This window comes from Leptonychotes weddellii, chromosome 11 (genome assembly GCF_054177405.1).
Source record: "Leptonychotes weddellii isolate Sample4059 chromosome 11, ASM5417740v2, whole genome shotgun sequence".
Classification (NCBI taxonomy): Eukaryota; Metazoa; Chordata; class Mammalia; order Carnivora; family Phocidae; genus Leptonychotes; species Leptonychotes weddellii.
In genome coordinates this window covers 32815347-32838655 of record NC_138379.1, presented here as the reverse complement: position 1 = coordinate 32838655, position 23309 = coordinate 32815347, and the positions used below count along the sequence as shown (strand labels likewise).

General features: G+C 42.4%; 1 protein-coding gene across 2 annotated transcripts in view; it reads left to right on the top strand.

Annotated features, from left to right (window-relative positions):
* NELL1 (neural EGFL like 1) overlaps nt 1–23309 on the top strand; it is a 794543-nt gene that overhangs the window by 247346 nt on the left and 523888 nt on the right. The gene's annotated exons all lie outside the window — the stretch shown is intronic.

Genomic DNA, 23309 nt, shown 5'->3' with positions numbered 1-23309 from the left:
GGTCTTGGAATGTATCCCCTGCAGATAAGTGGGGACTACTGTATTAGAATTGATTTTCTTCAGTCTGATCTAATTCTCATGACTCCTCCTTGAGAAAAGAAGGAGGAAGTGCCAATCCTTGGGTCTCTGTTCAAAGTTTAAAGCACTCACAGCTTTTGGATACTTGCCCTTGCCCTTTATCTTCTCAAGGTGACACTTGTCCTTCTGGCAGATAGGTTTGGTGTGTCTGGTCTGAGCATCATTCTTCCAAACTGCTTTACTATCTCTAACTTTGGGCGAGACGTCGTTAATCTTTGGGTGGTGGTCTCTGTTCAGCTTCCTAGTGGAGGTTTCCATGCATGATGAGTGCTCCCAGGGAACCTTTCCATCTTGACGACTGTGGGTCCCACTTCTGCTGTCACTGGGGCTGCTGATTGTCTGAGACCTAATTGTAGCTCCCATTTGCTCACCTGTCTAGGCAGCTCACTTTAGGATGATTCTGCCCCTCACTCTTGTGGCCCCTTCCTGATGACCTCACCGGCTAGCAGGCTGTGTTAACTTCTCACGGTGGGGACCTGGGAAACTCTGGATTCCTTTCTGCCTTCCTGTGAGGAGCCACTGATCCTCTTTTTGCCTAAATAGGCTACACCACTATTTCTGTTCGCCTGCAACTCCCCTTTGTTGATGTGAAGCATACTGTAATAGGATCACCTTTCACGCTTCCAAATCCCGGCTAAGCAGTGAATTCTTTGTTCTCCCATCTTCCTCTATCTAGTGTAGAGTTTTTTATCTTCTGGATGCCTGTGCCCTCCCCCACAAATCTAAGGGGTTGGGGGTATTAGGTCCTTGATGCCTTCCTTCTTCATATATCCTCTCTGAATCTCTTCTACCGCCATGCTGCCCCCACTGGAAAGGCTTCAGCTGCCCTTTTGTATCTAGAAGGAACTTCCTGACATCATACTCTTTTGTCCTGCCTTGTGGGCATACCTTGCCTTTTGCTTTGTCGAAACATCCTTATCCTTAATGATGAGAAATGCTGTAGGAGAAGAACTACCATCACAAAACTCGATTATCAAGAGGCAAAATACATCAAGAAATGTTTCACCAAATTTATCTACTAAAAACATACAGTGTATGACCAAATGGGCCCAACAATGTTTTTCTGATTTACAATTCAGTAAAATAGTGAAAGATGGCAGCTGGTTTGGATTTAAAATGTCAGGTCCCCGACAGCAAGTCAGGGGTATGTGTGGGACAGAACCAGAATAAATGTGAGGCATCAGCCAGAAACTAAAGGTTGAGACAGGAGTGCTCAGCAGTTGCTTTGCACTTTGCAACCCAGAGAACTGGAGTCAGATTAGAAGTCTGTCTTCTGGGCGCCTGGGTGGCTCAGCCGGTTAAGCGTCCGCCTTCGGCTCAGGTCATAATCCCAGCGTCCTGGGATTGAGTCCAGCACTGGGCTCCTTGCTCAGCGGGGAGCCTGCTTCTCCCTCTCCCTCTGCCTGCCGCTCCCCCTGCTTGTGCGCTCTCTCTCTGTCAAATAAAATCTTAAAAAAAAAAAAAAAGTCCATTTTCCCAGACCAGCCTCAGAAAGAGAATAATGCTAAATACAGCGTGTTACCTTTAATGGAACCCTGGAAGAGAAAAAAGGCATTAGTGGAAAAAAACAGTGTGAAATATGAATGAAGTCTGGAGTTGAGTTAATAGTACTGTACCACTGTTGGTTTTCCTAGCTTTGACAAATACACCATGGTGATATAATATGTTACCATTAAGGGTGTTCAGGAGCTCTCTGCACTATCTCTGCAACTTTTAAAATTATTCTATAGTAGAAAGTTTATTTAAGATATGTTACTTGTACCTGTGGACAAAACCGGAAAGCAAGAGGCAAAATGCAAACGGTTACATTGATTACTACAATCTCGTTTCTTGAGTCTTTTTGGTATTTTCAGAATATTTTTAAAATTATAAGAATGCTAAACAATTAAAAGCCCTTATATTTCTTTCTTTGTAAGTTATATACACACACGTATGTATATATACATATATATGTATATATATAGTTTCATTGTTTTATTTACATGTGCTGTTTTCAATGAAATCATTTAGATATGTTAAAAAAAAAAAAAAAGATAACTCTCTTCCAATACTTTTAATAGACTGATCCTCCATGAGAATGTCGACCATACTGCATTGAAGTGATTCAGTATAGAGAACAAGTTCTTTTTTTTCTCCCATTTTCTTTTAGTCACAGCCGATTTTTTTTGTTGTTGTTGTTTCTGAAGTTTTTTTTTTTAAGGATGCATTTTTGCACTCAGTGTACAGTCTTTTTTCCAATATGATGGTGGTGACAATTTTCATTAAGCACCACATACACTACCTTCCACCATCTTTATGTACTTCTAGTCCTGTTATTACCCAAATTAATCTTATTTCCTAGGTGTGTAAGCACTGTGACACAAAATACATCTTGTGAGCTATTGAGCTGAAGCAGTGGCTAATTTAACAGCTTTGGCTTGGTCAATAATGTTGACCAGTAGGAAAACTTCCACTGTCTTCCATACTCCTGCTGGTCAGCATTATTAACTTGGCAGTCTAATGAGTGCACTTGAAAATTGCCATCGGTGCATACCTCTGTATAAGAGGAAATTAGATTAAATTCAATCTATCTAATGCCAAGGATGATGAAAATTGCATGTCTTATCTTCTTGTGAAGACTGTTTTTTTTTTTTTTTTTTTTAAAGATTTTATTTATTTATTTGAGAGAGAGAGAATGAGAGACAGCACATGAGAGGGAGGAGGGTCAGAGGGAGAAGCAGACTCCCCACCGAGCAGGGAGCCCGATGCAGGACTCAATCCAGGGACTCCAGGATCCTGACCTGAGCCGAAGGCAGTCGCTTAACCAACTGAGCCACCCAGGCGCCCGTGAAGACTGTTTTTATGGAACTTTTCTTTGTTTCTGTAATCTTACCTTTTCTTAAAAGGAATACACATTTTTAGTAGGAATCAAAGGATGATATCATCACTTGATAAATTTAACTCGACACATCAAATGAATGAGATTCCTATTATTTATTAGGCTAGACTCAGGTTTGCAAAAGAGACTCATGGTGTCCAGGTTTGGAATATGTGGTGGTTTTTGGTATATTCTATGCTGTGTCCCTACCTTAAATCAGTGATGGATGTCAAATGCCAGGATTAGGGTGCCAAGCCTGCAAGACTGGCAGAAACCCTGTAATGGAAGAGTACTGTACACAAAATAGGTACTGCAACCTGCTGAATAGTTCTGTTTTTCTGCTTTGTCTTCTTGCCCATCACTGTTGGTGTTTTTGTAAGAGTTAAGGCTCCATTATGCTTGAATGTGATGCTGCCATTTCATCCTGACGTTACTCTACAGCTTTGCTTTGGTCTACATGCTAGTTCTTGGGGTCTTGGCAGCACTCTGTAGTACGACATTTTTAGTGGTGACAGCACCTAGAACCAGAAACATTCAACTCATTCCTTAGACTTTCCATCCTAAAGATCCAGGTCTCAGTTTGAAATTTTTTTGGTTTCATTTCTAAGGCCAGAGTGGGGAGCCTTTCAAGGGAGCTGAGGAGCATCCATTGAATCCACCCTCCAAAATTATTCCCCCCTCCGCTGGTGGCTAAATTGGTACTAGTTCTAAGAGTCTAACAATGATGGTGGCATTGAAAACAGGTGACAATTTAAGGCATCACATGCTTACTAATACTCTTCCTCTGGACCTTGTTCTGTTTGGTTTTTAAAAACTCATTGATTAAAAACTTATAAACCTCTGCAAAAAGCCCCAGCTTCCCTTACTTGAGTTTCCCTGAGCTCTCAGTTTTAAAGGACATAGGTGTTTGTTTTTTTTTTTTTTTAACGGATTTGAGTTTTAAGCTGTTTTAACTGGAAACGTTTCAGCTTTAAATAAGGTGCTTTCTGTTGTTCTTTTGTTCATTATGGTATCAGAGTTTTAGCTTCTCATCTGCCACCTGCTCTGTAAAGGACATTGATGCTCCGGAGTGTGTCTGCTAATTATATTTGATTACTTGAAATGTCTTATGAAGGCTTTGAGTGTGTGTGTTTGGGTGGCGATGTTTAAAGTGTTGATGGACGATGTCCCTCAGGTCCCCAAAGGGCAAATAAATGGGGTTGGACAAAAGGTGTTGGCAGTGATTGACTAAATCACAATGAAAGATGTGGATCTGGCTTTGGGAAACTTTTCTTTCCTAATAAGATGACATTCATACTTACTGTTTGAGCCTGAATAAAAACCTTAATCCAGTTTCCTATGTTGCTGAGGGCTGGTGAATGTTTGTAAAATGTTTGAGTGTAACCTACTTGAGAGCGTCTTCTTAAATTGTCCAGTCATACAAATCCTGCCTTTTGGGGCTCAGAGTTAGAACCTCAGAGTTGTTACTGGCTTTTGATCTTGGGCCAGAATCCTCTGAATGTGTTGGAGTTCTTTTTCCCCTTAGGCTTTGGATTCTCTCTTTTTTTTTTTTTTAAAGATTTATTTATTTGACAGAGAGAGATAGCGAGAGAAGGAACACAAGCAGGGGGAGTGGGAGAGGGAGAAGCAGGCTTCCCGCAGCGCAGGGAGCCCAATGTGGGGCTCGATCCCAGGACCCCGGGATCATGACCTGAGCCGAAGGCAGACGCTTAACGACTGAGCCACCCAGGCGCCCCAAGGCTTTGGATTCTTAATATTCTTTCTCCTAGCAATTATGGACGTGCATACTTAAAAAAAAATAAAGCTACAGAAAACCTGGGAAGGACAAAAATAGCTCTTAGTAACTTTGAAAATCTTAACTTTTTGAAATCGAGAGATTCTGTAGGAGAAAACATTATAATACCTCCAATTCATCCTAACAGAGTACATTTGACTGGGTTTGTATAGATCAGATAAATTGCTTTTTTACAAGCTGCAGTAGAAGGTGAAGCTTTTGATAGCCATTATTTCAGGACATAAATGTTCTTTTTTGTAGCAGGATAAAATACAATTCTTTCCGTCCCATGGAGGGAAGCTCACAGGCATAGAACAGAATAAGAGGTGACAACTCCTTACTTCTAGGGTGAGATGTGGGACCACTTAAGTAGGCTTATGGAGAGGTGCCTGGGAAGTCATCTTGATCACCCACTTCATCTCATTAAAAAGGTTGGAGATGGAAGAAAGAAACCAAATATTGGAGGGAACTTTTTTTTTTTTTTGGACAACATTGTTAAATTCTTTCTACCTTTGGGAGGGGGAGAGGAGAATTTCCTCTTCTTCTTTAGCCATATCCCTGGGGACTTTGTGTTTCTGGGAGCTTGAGAGCTGGTTGTAGTAGTGCCTCGAGCAGCAGGGGAAGGGGCTCTGATTGAAGGACTTGCACCCCCAATTGGAGTCACATTTCAAGTATCCCTGGTGTGTCATTTGGGTTTTCTGGGAATCGATGCTGAAATAGAGTTAGAAGGGAGTCCTCCTTTATTGGGGAAGAGGGGAAGGCCTATGAAAAGTGGAGTGGGAAGCAGCAGTATGGGGCAGGGGTATCCACAGACCACCTGTCGACCTGGTGGAGTCTTGGCCAGTCAGTGGAGAACTCCCGAATAAAGAGTGTCTGTTAGAGGAATCCCATGTTGCTCATAAATGACCTTCGTGATTCTGCCGTACTCAGGCCCTGGCTGGAGAGCCCAGGGAGAATGTGGCCTCAGCTTTAATGCTGAGGGGATGGTACAGATGGGGGTTGTCCACTAACTGTGCTTTTCCCAACTAAACAGCAAGATCTTTCTTGAAGAGAGCAGAGCGATCCATCTCCATGGCTACCAGGAAGGACAAACGGCATCTCCATTCATTGCTCAACCATTCCAGCATCTCTGCAGATAAAACTTCTGAGGGGCAGCTAGGCCATAGGGCCTAAAAGGCTTTAGATCTGGAGAGTACGGAGGCTAAGCAAGAATGATCTATAACGGGATGCCTAGAATAATCTATAACAATGACCTACGGTAGTTAACCAACAAAAGGAAAGGCTTTGCTGATATTTAGGCACTCTGACCATCCTGTCTCTGATAAGTGTTGTATCCGTAGCAGTGAGTGGGAAATGCTGAAGGTTGGGGGGTAAGGGAACTGGAAAGTCGTCTTGCTTATCTGGACAGTTTATTCCATTGTATTGAACCAGGAAGCTTTAAGTTCAGTAAGTAGAGTACGCAGAGCAGGGGGAAGCTATACTTGGGAACTTTTTCAGCCAGAAAAGGCCTGTAGGCTTGCACTGAACCTTCCTCCCATATTCTCCCCAAGAGCGTTGCTGTTGTTCCATCCAAAAAGTGTTCTCTCACAGTGTCTTGCTCCATCCAAAAAGTGTTGCATTGAGTATGGCAGAAGGTGTTACTGCTCAGGGACTGTGAGAGCTCTCAGCCAGTGGGACATTGTCCTCCTCTGCTGAGCCACTTTGGTAAGGCCCACTGTCCTTAAACTTGCTCTTCTGCCAATCCTGAGGCCTCCGGCAGCTGTCCATGCTGTCTCCTGCCACTTTCCCCTGCAGTGGATTCTCTTTTGCAACCTTCGGCTACACTAGGAGTCATCTTGAATGCTAAGAATTTCTCCTAATGCCCCCAAATTCCTCTGCCCCTAGGGTGTTGCACTGAATCCTTAAAAGCATGATTATAATTTTAACCACAAATAGAATGAGTATTAATATTTTACCCACTAACGGAATTGGTAACTTCTGTATTTTTAAATGTGCTATCTATTCTCATTAATTAATAACTAGTAGAATAAGCATGTGTAGAAGCATCTCCTGTGTCCAGGTTCTGTGCTGGAATACATTTGGGAATAAAGTGGTCTAGACTTAGTCCCTGACTTTAGGAGGCCCATGATTTTTCTATAAATCATGGCTGTAGGGGCGCCTGGGTGGCTCAGTCGTTGAGCGGCTGCCTTCGGCTCAGGTCATGATCCCGGGGTCCTGGAATCGAGCCCCGCATCGGGCTCCCTGCTCCGCGGGAGGCCTGCTTCTCCCTCTCCCACTCCCCCTGCTTGTGTTCCTTCTCTCGCTGTATCTCTCTCTGTCAAATAAATAAAAAAGATCTTAAAAAAAAAAATCATGGCTGTAAACATACAGTTATGTGTTTTTGTTTAGCTTTATTGATTCTTGGTTCTTTGACAGAGGGGGGACATATTTGGCTACCCCTGCACCAGGATATGCTATGGAAAGAACAGGCCCAGAGAGCTTCAACAGTGCAGGGCTGACTAAAATGCCATTTTTCTAAGTCACATTACCATGTGCCCTGGACAGCCTGGAACCTTGAGGCTGGCAGGAGCATTCACTATAGGTCATCTAGCTCAGAGTCCTCATTTTAGGGCTTGGAGACCAAAGCTTGGAGGGGGCAAGTGACTTGCCCGAGGTCACAGATCCCATAAATGAGCCAGCTGGGATTCTGGCTCCTTCTCCACACCCTTTGTGCTGACTTGTGTTTGTGCAGAGACAACTGGCCTTGTGCCAGGGAAGCTGGAAGGGCATTTGCCTGCCATCATATGAGCTGCAGGGGGAGTTGGGTCCAGGATCCCCCAGCTCTGAGGCTGTTTGACTCTAGGAAATACACTGCAAGAATGCATGCCAAATTAGCTTTTGCCTTTTACATGAATTATTAAATCAGTTGCCTCTGAACGTTGTAGGCTCACATTTTGAGATAGGCAAGTGTTCAAATACGAAATCTAGATGAATATTTCTCCTGGATATTTGTGGAGTGAGGGATGTTGAAAAAGGGAAGGACCCCGGCCTTCCCTTTGGGTCATATGGGTCGTGGGTTACTGGTGCCCTATGATCCCATCTGGGGAACTGATGGTTTTCCCATCTGTGCTTCCACTCTACTTCATGGTACCTGTTAGAGCTCTTGTGACATTGGAAGTTAATTTTCCATTTTTTAATCTTTCTGGTCCATAATAGGTACTCAGTATATACTAATTGAAATAATAATAAAATCTAATTAGAATGGTACGCTAAGTTTACATAACATATAATAACAGTTAACATTAATGCAGACCTTTTTTTGATTACAAGTTATTTTTGTTTATTGCCTTACTTCAATCTAATATATGGGCGACCCCCCCCCCAACCCGAGAGAGAGATTATTATCCCCGTTGTTATAGGAAGGCACAACATTAGAAGAGCCATTGTTATATAGTGTGCTTTCATGGGAAAAGTGAGAGTCCAGCCCAGGAATCCTGGCTCTAAACTCCCCATGGAAATTTTCAAATATCAGGCATGGATTGGTGCCACTTGTTTTCACATGTGCATGGTTAAATGAGAAAAATAAGAATAAGAAGGGAGCTTTCTATAGTGCTGAACTTAAAGGACCATCCTTTATGTTTTTGTCTTAAAATGTCCTTATAAAAATAAAGGGATGGTGGTAGCATATGGTATGTTAAATCTTTACTGTCTGACAAGAATACTGGCTATAATTTATGAGAGTTTCATTATTTAAAAATAATGTTTTTGCAGTGTTTGTTACCAATCCGCTAAAATCCAGAGCCTAGGAACCACAGCTACCTTGGTGGAATACCTCAACCGGTTAATTTTTTCCATACCTGTATTTTGGAAGCAAATGATGAGCAAACAAGTTCATATAAAAAATTAAGGCAACATCCATCTAAAAACCATCTAGGGCGTGTCCTGCGATCAGAATACACCAAATCTATTTTCTCAAATTTGCTTTAGCTACAGCTCTGGAAAGTGAGGTCTCATATTCAGAATCAGTAGAGTCATGTTATTCTTATCAGCTTGTATTTTATTACTATGGTATTTGCTGGCGCTTAGGGGTGGTTAAAAACCTTTATATGATGATTTTCTGCAGAAAGATTTAAAATGAGGTTTATTGCTACTTCTCATTTAAGCCTCCTCTTAAAATAATATTCTATTTCCAAAACATTCTGGACATTTACCTTCTTCTCTTTGTTTACAACATAGGTGACACCAGAGTTCTCCCCCTTTTGCCCTAGAGGCTGGTAATGGGAGCAGAAGGTGAGTGTGGTTGTCTCAGTCTGGATTCCCACCATGTGGCTGTTGAGCCGGGCTCTGGCAGGGTTGTGCCGGGGAAGGAACGTGGATGGCTTATCACACTGCTGGCATTTGGAACCCACTTCCTAGTGCAGGGGTGCCGCTGCCTGATCACTGGCATTTTGCTGCCTCTTGGCCCTTGTCTTTCTGAATGAGTAGCGTGGATTTCCAGTCTCTTCTCTTCTCGATAAAGACGGTGTTTATGAGCATCGGCGTTAACGGCACAGTTTTGCAGCCCTGAGGTTAAAAGCTTTCTGATGTCTCATTAACTCACAATGGCATTTCATTTTTAATATTGTCTATGCACCCTTGCTTGAATCATCCCAGTTCAAATGACTTTAATTTGCAGAGGCAAACTTAACAGTGATGGATGCTCTAGAGATACAACCCAAAGTGGCGGGTACCACCTTGGTGGGCTTATTCTTGACCAACAATTTTGCATGATGTTAGGAATGTGTCCTGTGATGCAAGTACAAGAATGTGGCAGTAAAGCCTGTTTTGGACTTAGGCTGACCTGGGTTTGAGACCCGCCTGCGTCAGTTGTCAGTGGACTTTGACAGCTCGCTTAACCTTGAGTCATGATTTCTTTATAAAATACAGGTAATTGTACTAACTTCATAGATTTTAGGGGAAGATTAAAACAAACAAAAAAACCATAACTGGTATCTGGCAAATCCCTGGGATATGGAGTCTGTCCTGTGTGTTGTCTTCCTGGTGACACTCAAGGAACTCATTTTAATTAAGTGCTTTGCTTGGAATGGCTAAGACTCAGAATGGCAGCAAGTGTAGACAGTCAGAAACCTTCCTACTCTCTCAGTATGGTGGCCAAAGGCAGAATCTTTACTCTTTACGGGGGATACAAAATTTGGAGGTCTTGATCCTCTCCCAAATCCCTCTTGATCCTTCTCAAGAAGCAAGATTGTTAATATGACTGGGTCATACTGTACTTGAGTAATGGGGCCTTATCTTCCCTCCATGTGGTGACTTAGTTTGGTCTTGCTCTCTGAAACAGGTCTAGCCATCTTTAGTTCTTAGCCTGCTCTTTCCTCTTCTCAGTGTTTACAGTTTCTCAAGACCCAGTTTCTCCTGGAGCCAGCTGCAGCAGGTTAAGATCCCAAGACTTCTCTTGGGATTGAAGCCATTAACTACATGGCATTCATCTAAAAGCCTTGCAATGGAGTCGTGTCCACTGTGGGACATGATTTCCTACTTGTCATTGCCCCTTACATGACTATTTCCCTCTGACAACTTCACAGGGAGGTGGGCAGGCTAAGCCAAAGTGAATTCCTTGGTCTTTGAGTGAAATAAGCATCATCTCTAGCAGCCTCTGACACTATGAATCACTAGGGAAGCAAAATACAAAATTAAGCTCAGAGCTAACTTGAATGGATTATTCAACCCCTTCACCAACCTTATTGGTGGGGTAGCAGGTGATATATTTACATATAACAATGCTTAGTGACGATGGGCTGATCCTGCTTTATTCTTGGGACCAGAACAGTTCACAGACCTTTTCCCTTGATCAAGGCAGCATTGTGTTCCAGACATAGGCCTCCATCCTGTCCCTCAACTTGGGAAACAAGAGAAAGCCATCAACTCAGCATCTTTCCCTTACTGTCTGGTTACCTTTTGTTTTCACCAGTTGGGGTGGAGGCAGGCATTTTTGAAATTCCTAGAACCTTTAAACTTGTTATGAATGTCAGTTCTTTGTGACATATTCTTCCCGGAAGACATAATAACATGAGACATATTGATAGGATTGGGCATTCACAGCTGTGTGTATATATCGGGCATGGGATGAGAAATTGCAGAAATGATTCGGATGAAAGTTATTGCTAGCCTGGGCTGCTCTCTGCTTTAACTGCTGCAAGTCTTGTTTGGAGCTTTTTGCATGCATATATTACACCCCTGCCAGCCTTTCTCTCTGGCATTCTCTTCCTTCTCTTGGAGATTTCTCTCTTTTGTTAACAACAAGGCAGCCAGATTCCATCCTCTTGGTGTCTCAGTCCTGGATATGTGTGGGAGGGATGCATGCGTTCATTTGCAATTTAGGTGCTATGCTGTTATTATTAAACAGTAATTTCATCACATCCTCCAGTTCTCACATTAAAGAATGATAATAGGATCAAGATATCCACTTAAAAACAAGCAGTTTTAAAAATTAAGGTGTGACCTGCGATCGAAAATGATTTCTGTAACACTTTGGATATATAACTAAAGATGTGAATATGAATAGAAATATCCATGTTTGTTTATTTGCAATGGCGCAGATGAGGTTCATGCCCCAACATGAAGCCTTCTATGAATTGTACTAGAGACACACCAAGGAGTTCAGAGCTGGAAGTGACTTTATCAATGATTTAAGCCAACCTTCTCATTTTATAGTGGGGGAAATAGGTGCCCAGGAAAGTGAAGTAACTGTGTCAAGCTCCTTAGTGGAGGAGGTTGAACTCACCAGCTCTCTCTAAACAGCTCCCACTTGCCTTCTCTCAACTTCTACAGTGATTACAGCTTATAATCCCCAAATAAATAGAGATTGGATCACACATTCTGGAACTTCTTACAATGCTTACTGTTTCATATGTACAGACTTGTCTAACCTACTTCTCTGAAAATATGTTGAGAGGGAAGAGCTCTATCCTAAAGCTTTTCTTTTTTTTTTTTTTAAAGATTTTATTTATTCATTTGAGAGAGAGAATGGGAGAGAGAGCACGAGAGGGTGGAGGGTCAGAGGGAGAAGCAGACTCCCTGCTGAGCAGGGAGCCCGATGCAGGACTCGATCCTGGGACCCCAGGATCATGACCTGAGCCGAAGGCAGTCGCTTAACCAACTGAGCCACCCAGGCGCCCCTAAAGCTTTTCTATCATGAAGACTGATTGGTGCTAATCATTTAGTGGAAAGATTCAGTAAATTTTTGTTGATTGAACTCTCCAGGTATTTTGTCTACATGATTCTCAATAAAAGGATATTGGGATAATTTTTTTAGAATTTATTGGAATGTTTTAGGTTCTTAGATATGGGGTCAAGACTGTGAGTGTCTTGGTGCAAAGGCTGCATATAGTAATTTTTAAATACACTGATCCTGGTACCTGGTAGGTGCTGAAAAGTTGAATAAATGAAAGAATGAGTAACTGAAAGAAAAGTGTGGGTAAGGAACTAATGCAGCGGGGGGAAGTATGGACAGAAGTATGGGGAGAAGAGCAAGTTTACAGGGAAAGGCTAACTTGTCAGAATCCCCATGCTCATCCTCACGTGTATCCTAAGCTGGAATGTGAGACAGGCAGACTCAAGAGGTCTCCTTCTGGGGAGCCTGAGTCTGTGATATCTTTCTGTTGTATTGTAGGGCCTGCCCTTCAAAGTCACTAGCCTTGGGCATTTGAGAGGGAAAGTAGAATTTGACATGAAGGGGAAGGTGAAGTTCTTAGATCACATTGTCTCATCAACTGAAGCGATTCAGAATGCCAAGGAAGGTTGACTCAACAGCCTCCAAGCATGTTCATAGGATCAGGTGCAAATGTGAGAGTTCATTGGGTGGGAGATGGATGTTGATAACACTTTGATAGCCTTGGGCCTTTGTGTATTTGGTACGTTCCCAAACCACCGTACTTCAGTTCACTGTTGTAAAACATGACAGCCACTTCATGACGGGTCCCGATGATGATTGTCTCTGCCTCAGAGCTGCCACCATCAAAATTCCTGGAACACCAATTTGCCTGATTCAGCATACTCCTTGGCATTGATTCCTACAGTTGTCTCACATCAACTTTTTTTTTTTTAAAGATTTTATTTTTGACAGTGTATAAGCAGGGGAGGCAGCAGGCAGAAGGAGAGGGAGAGAAGCAGGCTTCCTGCTCAGCAGGGAGCCCCATGTGGGGCTCGATCCCAGGACCCTGGGATCATGATCTGAGCCGAAGGCAGACGCTTAACCAGCTGAGCCACCCAGGCGCCCCTCACATCAACTTCTAAGGAGCCCCTCACATCAACTTCTATGGAGCCTCCTGGCATTTAGTATCACTCATTCCCTAGTCATTGTTGATGGTCTTCTATTTCTTAGATGGAGTGCAAAAAGCTGAGGCTATGAAATTGAAACACATTGCCTGTGTCCATGGTGCACATTGGTGAGAAGAATAAGACTCCAACCCTTGCTTAGACTTCATTATATCTTGTAAGGCAAACCTGTGGCTCACAGTGAATCACAGAGCATCACAAGAGGAACAATGCGTGATCGGTTACCCAGAAATCCCATTCAAGTTGGCGTTTCCTCTGGTGCAAATCACTACTGCACAGGGTCTGCATCTTGTTGCCTCAGAAATCTGATTTTACCAGTTTGCGAAGAGTTCCATCTCTTACGGACAGACTGATGTTTGACGTGCTCATAGAACTTGATTATATATTATATCTCAGAATGTCAATTCAATAATTTATAGTAACTGTCAGGCAATTCAGACATTTATCTCTGACAGTCCAGGATATTCTAACCTTGAAGGGAAGGAAAAATGATAAGAGGGTTCTTTAACAAGTGTGTGCTCAGAGGAAGATTTTATTAGCAGTAGGCTCGGGTAGGCTGGGGAGTCTGTGTGGACAATGTACATACCCTCTCAGGAGCTGGCTGTTCTTGAGTGGCCACGAGAGTCCTCTCTCCCCAGGATGCACCCTGCCCACTTCCCCATCCTTTCCTTGTGTTCTGTGGATGTGGCTCTTTGCTGTTCTGGCTTATTTGAGGAATGGAGGTGTGAAACATTTAGAGGAATGGATTGACTGCCATGCTTTGGAGACTGTGCTATACGAATATTTTTTCTCTTAGAGCACTGTATTTCATATTAATTTCTATCAAAATGTATATTTTAAAGTAACAATGTTACATGGCTTATGATGGTCAACAGTCTATGACTCACCCCTTCCCACTGCTGCCCTGTTTCTTTCTGAATTAAATAATTTTGTACATCTACAAAACTTTGAGAAAGCAAAAGGAGGTAAAAATCGCCTTTCTAAGTTTGATAGTAATTCTAAATTTTATTTTTTTATTTTATTTTTTTAAAGATTTTATTTATTTATTTGACAGAGAGAGAGAGATAGCGACAGCAGGAACACAAGCAGGGGGAGTGGGAGAGGGAGAAGCAGGCTTCCAGCCGAGCAGGGAGCCCGATGTGGGACTCGATCCCAGGACCCTGGGATCATGACCTGAGCCGAAGGCAGACGCTTAACGACTGAGCCACCCAGGCGCCCTGATAGTAATTCTAAATTTTAAATGGGTCACTTCATTTTCTCCAGGATTTTGTAAACCTGAGAAATTTGGTCTGTTTTACTTATGCTTTTAATTGGGAGAAAAACTTAAGCTTGAAGTTTTGTGAAGTCACATCTCTGCAGAATTTGACGAATGTGGATGCTGAGTTTGGTGATTCAGAAGATTTAAGAAATCATGAGCTCACAGTTCTTGATCATAAGCTATTTTTTTTTTTTAATGGTGTGCTTTATATTGCTCTCTTCTATACAATTTTATTCATTATCTATTGCCTTTCTCTTACGGTAAATGAGGATCCAGCTTGCTAACTACTCCCCACCCCACCTTGTCTGCCCCTTCTCTTTCCTCCCTTCCCAGAGAACTAGGATTAGCAGGAGACCTCAGGTGAGGTTTGAAAGGGCTGGATTATGCCGAATGTGCGGTTATAATCACCAAAGACTGGGGCACAGCAGACCTGGTTCAAATCGCCGCACTCTAACAGCTACGACTGCAGACAAGTCATTTAAAACTTAGGACCTTGGGTTTTATCCTCCTCAAAATCAAAGTGGTAATATTTGCCATCTAGAAATCGAAGGTAAGTCATACACTAAAATGTATGTAAAGTACCTAGAATTGCACGCTTTAAAAATAGGCTAATCTGAGGGTAGACCCGAGGGGCTCTTTTGAACAGTGAGGCATCACAAAGCTTGACGAGAAACATTTTTTACTGGAGAATTTAAAGCAGGTAAAAATATACCTCCCCCCCTCCCCGGATCATTTTGTAAAAAGTCTCCACAAAGTCCAAACTGCCCAGCTTGAGTCATGTCCTCTGTGGAATACTGCCCAGTGTCCCTTCTGTTCAAGGTCTTTCTCTAAACAAGGAATACTGCCTTTGATGAGGCTTCCTTCTGCTTTGTCAATTACAATCACACTGTAATTCTCATTCCTTGAAATGACTCCCAAATCACCCTGATTGGAGTTTTCAGTGCATTCCTCAGTCATTCATGTATAGAATTTTCGACGTCTCTTTCTTCAGACTGCTAATCTCACCCATCCAATGTGGATTTCACACACTTATTTTTCGGCATCAACCTTACTTCCCTTCTGTTTGCTTTCTTAGGATTTAACTGTGCTGTTGAATTCAACTTAAGAATCTCCTGTTTAGCGAAGCTTTCCTGCAGCTCCCAGTCAGGACATGTTTTCTGTCCCTTGGGTAGACCTGTCCCCTTTCTTCCTGTAACAGGTTTGGCTCTCTGGAAGCAGACAGCGCTGAGATGGAATTTGGGGTGTGAAATGTTTATTAGGGATCAACAACTGTGAAAGCAAAAGGAAGGAAGCAGGATTGGTCAGAGAGAGGAGTTATAATGCCAACACGACAAAGACCTGGAGCAAATATACACGTCAGAGTTGTGCCATATTTGACCAAAACAACTGGGCATGTATATCCCTACTTGGCTCTGTCCCCATTGCAGGCTGTCCTGGGAAGGGCATGTCCTCAGAGCAGCCATCTGCCTGCAGCCAAGTGGACCCTGAAAGAGCTAACAGCTGGGGACTGTCTCCTGACCACACTCTCTGCATCTGGGCAGCAAGTCCTTCCTTTGGGAGCATCTTTGGTTTCCATCTTCATATCTATCACATATGCAGCGTCCTCATGTCAGTTTCTTAGCCAACACCCTCATGTGTAGTTCACTGATTATTGTCTGCCTTCTGTACAGGACTGTGAGCTCCCCAAGCTCAGGGGCTATGTGTGTTTTTGCTTATCTCCAGCATCGAGCACATAATGGGGATGCAAGGAAAAGTCATAAATACATTCATCCTCAGTTTCAACTTCTAGAGTTATTTCTAGTACCATAGTCACTATAATCTGAAGGGTAGGAAACTAGTATTTCCTGAGCCCCTCTTGGATGCCCGCCCCTGTTGTTCCTCTACAAAAGTAATGTCATTTTCACAGTCACTTTGCAAGAGAAAGTTCTTCCACTTTATAGTTGAAGGGATGCAGTTGAGAGAATTGGGGCAACTCTGAATCCAGGACCTTAGTTTTCCAGTGTACCACATACACCCTGTCTGCTGTTGAGAGTGGGCTTCCAGGCACCGTAAGGAGAGAATGTTGGGTTAGGACCTGTGTCTCTTCTGGCTTCCCTATTGAGATTCGAAGCTAAAGGACACAGGCCACCCCCAAGTTGAGCACCACTGTAGCCAACCTACTTTTTAGTTGCTGCAAAAAATGCTAAGGTAGGAAGAGCCCTCTCCTACCACAAGAATGCTGTTTCTTATAGCAAGCATCCTGGGGCTACAAATCTTCACCTTTTCTCTTTTTGTCAAGTCTAACCCTGAGAGCATATCCCAGCTCTTGCTGGTATACTATGCTCAGAGCTGTTCCTCTTGGCAGCCTTGCATTCAAACCCACAAAGTTTCCTCTAGGATGCCCTTTCTTTCTCCCTAGTGGGCATTGTCTTGGAGCGAGGGGCCTCAGAAGCTCCCTTGCTCCCTCATTCTGCATGGAAGTCTTGGCTGGTAACTGTCAGGACCAATATTTCGTTCTTGGTCTCTCCCCTGAGCCTGTTTGCACCCTCTTTCAGGCAGACCCCAGGCCATGCCCTGAGACTGCTGGCTTGTGCCCCATGTTAAAGGGAATACTCACTTGACTTAGCCTCTCCCTCTGCCGCAAGGTCTAGAAAGCAGTGCACCGAATAATCCGGTGTTGGGGAGGGTGTAGAAAGGGGCCAGTTTGGCTCCTCATTGTGGGCAAGTGATGAAAATGGATGGCTAGAGGACAGGGCTGTGGGAGTGGCACACGGGTGGGAACCTGGTGGAGGAAAATCTCAGTCTGTGCCTGGAGAGCTCAGTGGCGGTAGTCTTGGCTGGAGAAAGCCCTGTCCCGGAAGTGGTGAGTGTGAACTGGGTGTGAAGAAGGGAGGGAAAGCACATGTAGTGTCGTATACGGTCTCAGTCACTGTGTGGTAACTAAAAAGCATGGTCTGCGGTCACACTGGATCTGAATCCACACTCCACCACCGTGTCACCTTAAGCAAGTTACTTTATTCACTGTTCTAGTTTTCTCCTTTACAAAATCGGGAAAATTATGGTAGCTATCTCATTGGGTTGCTGTGAGGATTAAATGGGTTCTACATTATCCCATAAGGGTGTTTTTCTTTTGTTCTTTAAGTGAACTTTTTATTATAGAGCAGTTTTAGATTTGCAGAAAGATTGCAAAGATAGGACATGGAGTTCTCAGTTTCATAGTGTGTTTGTTTATAGTTAAGCAATGCTGATACATTTTGATTAACTAAAGTCTATACCTTTATTCAGATTTCCTTAGTTTTTACCTAATGTCCTTTATCTGTTAGAGCATCCCGTCCCATCCAGTATACTCCTTATAGTCAGTCACCCTCTCTCCTTACACTTCCCTAGATGTGACCATTTCCTTTTTTCATTTTTTAACAGTAAAACATTTTTTATGTTTAATTTTTTTTTGAGTGTAGTTAACATGCAATGGTATGTTAGTTTCTGGTGTACAACATAGTGATTCCGCAAGTCTATATGTTATGTTATGCTCTGCTCACTGTGAGTGTAGCTACCACCTGTCACCATACAACACTACTACAGTATCGTTAACTATATTTGCTATGCTGTACCTTTTATTCCCATGACTTACTCATTCCATAACTGGAAGCCTGTGTCTCCCACTACCCTTTACCCATTTCCCCATCTCTATACCTGCTCCCCTCTGGCAACCGTCAGTTTGTTGTATTGATAAGTCTTATTCTGCTTGTTTGTTCATTTTGTTTTGTTTTTTAGATTGCACATATGAGTGAAATCATATAGTACTTGTCTTTTTTAGTCTGACTTATTTCACTTAGCATTATACCCTCTGGTTCCATCCAAGGCAAATAGAAAGATCTCATTTTTTTTTATATGGCTGGGTAATATTCCTGTGTGTGTGTGTGTGTGTGTGTGTGTGTTATACGCATATCTATATATACCACATTTTCTTTATCCATTCATCTATTGATGGACATTTATGTTGCTTTCCATATCTTGGCTCTTGTAAATAATGCTGCAATAAACAAAGGGGTGCATAGAACGGTTTTTTAAAAAAAATTTTTAAAGATTTTATTTCTTAGCAAGTGAGCAAGAGACCATGAGTGGGGGAAGTGGGTGAGAGAGAATCTCAAGCAGGCTCCCCACTGAGCGTGGAGCCTGATGCGGGGCTTGATCTCAGGACCCTGAGATCATGACCTGAGCCAAAATCAAGAGTCTGTCACTTAACCGACTGAGCCACCGAGACACCCGTAAAACTTTTCAAACTACTGTTTTTGTTTTCTTTGGGTAAATACCTACTAGTGGAGTAGCTGGATCAGATGGTATTTTTAATTTTTTGAGGAACTTCCATAGTGTTTTCTACATTGGCTGTACCAATTTACATTCCCACCAGTGGTGCATGGGAGTTCCTTTTTCTTTAGATACTTGCCAACACTGGTTATTTCTTGTTTTTTTGATTTGAGCTATTCTGACAAGTATAAGGTCATCTCCCACTGTGGTTCTGATTTGCATTTCCCTTATGGTTAGTGATGTTGAGCATCTTTTCATGTGTCTGTTGGCCATCTATCAGTCTTTGGAAAAATGTCTGTTTAGGTTCTCTGCCCATTTTTTAATTGGATTTTTTGTTGTTGTTGTTTAAGTTCATATATTTTGGATATTAACTCCTTATTGGATATATTATATGCAAATATTTTCTCCCATTGAGTTGGTTGACTTTTTTGTTGATTGTTGCCTTTGCTGTGCAGGAGCTTTTTATATTGATGTAGTCCCAGTAGTTTCTTTTTGGTTTTTATTTCCCTTGCCTTGGGACACCTTTGTAGAAAAACTTTAAGGCTGATGTCAAAGAAATTACTGCTTATGTTCTCTTCTAGATCTGCATTTGCTGTGTCCCAAATATTTTGGACCATTGTGTTTTAATTTTCATTTGTCTCCATTTATTTATCGATTACTTCTTTGTTTTCTTCATTGACCTATTGGTTGTTCACTAGCATGTTATTTAACCTCCACAGGTTTGTCTTTCTCTAGTTTTTTTTTTTTTATTTCATGATTTCTGGTTTCATATATTTGTGTTCTGAAAATATGCATGGTATGATTTCAATCTTAAATTTATTAAGACTTGTTTTGTGGTCTACCGTGTGATCTTTCCTGGAGAATGTTCTATGTACACTTGAAAAGAATGCGTATTTTGTTTTTAAATGGAATATTCTGTATATATCTGTTATGTCCATCTAGTCTAATGTGTTAAAGACACACGTTTCCTTACTGATTTTCTGCCTAGATGACCTGTCCATTGATGCAAGTGAATTATTAAAGTCCTCTACTATTATTGTATTACTGTCAGTTTCTCCCCTTATGTCCATTAATATTTGATTTATGCATTTAGGTGCTTCAATTTTGGGGTGCATAGGTATTTAAAGTTGTTAGATCCTCTTGTTTGATTGATCCTTTTATCATTATATAATGTCCTTGTCGTCTGTTATAGTCTTCGTTTTAAAGTCTATTTTGTTTGATCTAAGTATTGCTATTTTGGCTTTCTTTTTGCTTCCATTTGCATGGTAAATGTTTTTTCATCCCTTCACTTTCAGTCTGTATGTGTCTTTAGGTCTGAAGTGAGTCTATTGTAGGCAGCATATATATAGGTTTTTTTTTTTTTTTAAATCCATTCTGCTAGCAAGTATCTTTTGATTAAAACATTTAAGTCCTTTATATTTAAGTAATTATTGGTTGATATGTACTATTGCTATTTTGTTAATTGTTCTCTGGTTGTTTTTGTAGTTCTTGTTCTCTTTGTGATTGGTGGGTTTCTGTAGTGTTATGTATGACTTTATGTTGTGTGTATCTGTTATAGGTTTTGGGTTTGTGGTTAACATGAGGTTCATATATAACATCCTAAATATGTAGCGTTATATATTGGTTGATGGTCACTGAAGTTCAAATACATTCTAAAAGGCTTTATTTACTCCCTCCCCCGCAATTTATGTATATGCTGTCCTATTTTACATCTTTTTACTGACAGTTTTTTTTCTAATTATGACCTTTTCCATTCCACTTAAGGAAGTCCCTTAATATTTTTTTATAATGCTGGTTTAGTGGTGATCAACTCCTTTAACTTTTGTCTGGGAAAACCTTTATCTCTCCTTCAAATCTGAATGATGATCTTGCTGGGTAGAATATTCTTGGTTGTAGATTTTTTTCCTTTTTTGCAAAGTTTCTGCTGAAAAATAAGCTGGTAGCTTTATAGGGTTTCCCTTATATATAACTTTTTGCTTCTCTCTTCTTTTAAAATTCTCTGCTGACCTTTAAACTTTGATATATAATTATTATGTATTGTGGTGTGATTTTCCTTGGGCTCATCTAATTTGGAAATCTTCTAGAACCTGGATATTATCTATTTTCTTCCCTAGATTAGGGAAGTTTTCAGCTACTACTTCTTCAAATAAGTTTTCTTCCCCTTTCTCTTTTCTTTCTGGAAATGTTAGTTCACTTGATATTGTCCAAAAGATCCTTAACCTATCCTCATTTTTTACAGTTCTTTTTGTTGTTGTTGTTGTTCAGCTTGGGTGCTTTCCATTACCCTGTTGTCTAGATTGCTCATACATTCTTCTGCATCTGCTAGTCTACTTTTGATTCCCTTTAGTGTATTTTCCATTTCAATTATTGTATTCTTCAACTCTGAATGGTTGTTCTTAAGTATTTTTCTCTTTATTGGAGGTCTCAGTTCTTCCACTCTTTTCTTCAGTCTGGTGAGCATCTTGATGATCATTACTTCAAACTCTTTATCAGGTATATTGCTTATCTCCATTTCATTTAGTTCCTTTCTGAGATTTTATATTCTTCCTTCTTGTGGAGCATATTCCTCTGACTCCTCATTTGCTTGACTTTGTGTTTCTATGAATTCTAAACTTGAAGGAATGGTCTTGTGTATGGTCATTCCTTCTGTAGACAGTGTGTGCTTGGTGACTTTTGCTGGCTGGTGGGGCTGTGGGTCGTGGGCACTCCATGCTGGTTCTGCCTTGGTGAGATGACTGGAACTGAAGTGTGTGCAGATGGGGGCAGCCTTGAGGCTCTCTGCACAGGGGGTGCTCTGGCAGGACATACCTGACATGGGTCCTGACATGGGTCCAAGCTGAGGGGTCTGGGGTCTCTCCACACTGAGGTTGCCCTAGCAGGATCGCTAAAGCTGAAGTGAGCATGGGTTGGTATGGTGCATGGGGTCTCCATGCAGTGTGCCCTGGCAGGATGGCTGAAGATGAAGTGATTGTCAGGTGGGTGTCTTGGGGCTCTCCACATTGAGGGTGCCCTGGCCAGATGACTGGAATGGAGGCCGATGAGGCAGTGGTATTCTAGGGTGCTCTGTGATGGGGGTTCCTTGGTGGGTTGGCTGGACCCAAGGCAGGCATGAGCTGGGGGTTCTTGGTGTACTCCATGAAGGTGGCACTCTGACAGGACCCCTGGACCCAAATCAAGCATCAGCTGGGAGTTCTGGGAGTACTTTGTTCCACGTGTGCCCTACAAGGCATCTGAGGCTGAAATGATGTGGGCCTGGAGTGTTCCAGAGTGCTTTGCATCTATGTTAACCTTGGCGCCAAAGGCTGGGGCTATAGTACCTGCTGACCAGGTGTCCTGGTCTGCACTGCCCTGTGGCCACCTTGGGGGGAAGGCTGTGACTGGTATGGGCTGGGCACCCTGGACTCTAAGACAGCAGGCTGGTTAGGGTGCCCAGATCCTGCACTGACTGGTCTGTGCTTTCCAGGTGGGTGGGGTATGTCTGTTGTGTCTGCCAGGCCCTCCCATCCAGAGGAAGTCCCAGCAACAGTTCCCTGGCCATCTGGCAGAGTTCTAGGGCTGGCTTTTTAAAATATATTAGTTGTTGTTTTATACCTCAGCTTTTTAGCTGTGTCGTAGGGTATCCAGGAAGGGTGTGGCCTAGAAACCCAGGGTTGCTGAAGGGGCAAGCCAGCCGTGGCATCCCAACTCTGCTCTGGTGTGTGCTTTCAGTGGGGAGGGAGAGCTTTAAATGCTCAACAGTCCCTCTGACCCAGAGAGAGTTCCAGTAGCTTTTCCACAGTTTTGCAGAGTTTGAGGGCTGGTTCAGTAAACTAGTTGCTCTTTTAAACTGTGGCTTTTTATGGGGCGCTCAGTCATTAAGTGTCTGCCTTCAGCTCAGGTCATGATCCCGGGGTCCTGGGATTGAGTCCCGCATCGGGCTTCCTGCTCCGCGGGGAGCCTGCTTCTCCCTCTCCCACTCTCCCTGCTTGTGTTCCCTCTCTCACTGTCTCTCTCTGTCAAATAAATAAATAAATAAAACCTTAACAACAACAAAAAGAATAAACTGTGGCTTTTATTTTCTGTACCCAAGGACAGACAAAGCTGCTCCCAGTCCTTCAGTACTGACCCCCTCCCCCCCACTGCAGTTCTCAGCATCAGGGGTGGAGGTCCTCTTCATTCCCATGTCCTCATCTCTCTCTTACTGAGCAGAAGACATTCAGTCAACCCTCAGTTCTTCTTCAGAAGGAATTGCTCTATAAATAGGTGTAATTTGGTGTGTTCTGTAGAGGAGGTGAGTTCAGAGTCTTCTTAAGTTGCCATCTTGGGCTGGAAGACCCAGTAGTTGATAGTTTCCTTGTTCTTAATGGCCTCAACAGTTTTGAGGAGTACTGGTCCAGTAGTTCATAGACTGTCCCTCAGCTGGGATTTGTCTGATGTTTTCCTCATGTTTAGACTGGGGTTATATGTTGGGGAAGGAAGTCTCATGGATATTTACATCATATTTTGGATCACAATCGAGTATTACATTTTTTGGTTGCTCTAACTGTTCCAACTTTGTCAAATGGGAGCTCTTTTAGTTGGCTCCAGTGACAGGGATTTCAAGTTTGATTTGGCTTCATCAACTCAGTGACTTGTTTGGATTTGATAGAATAGGCAGCTGGGGATCTGAGCAGGGGTTGCCAGCGCTCTTGCTGTTTCGACCGTGATTAGAGTCTTCCACTTTGCCAGAATGTGTCAAGCCATGTCCCCTGCAGGTCTTTCTA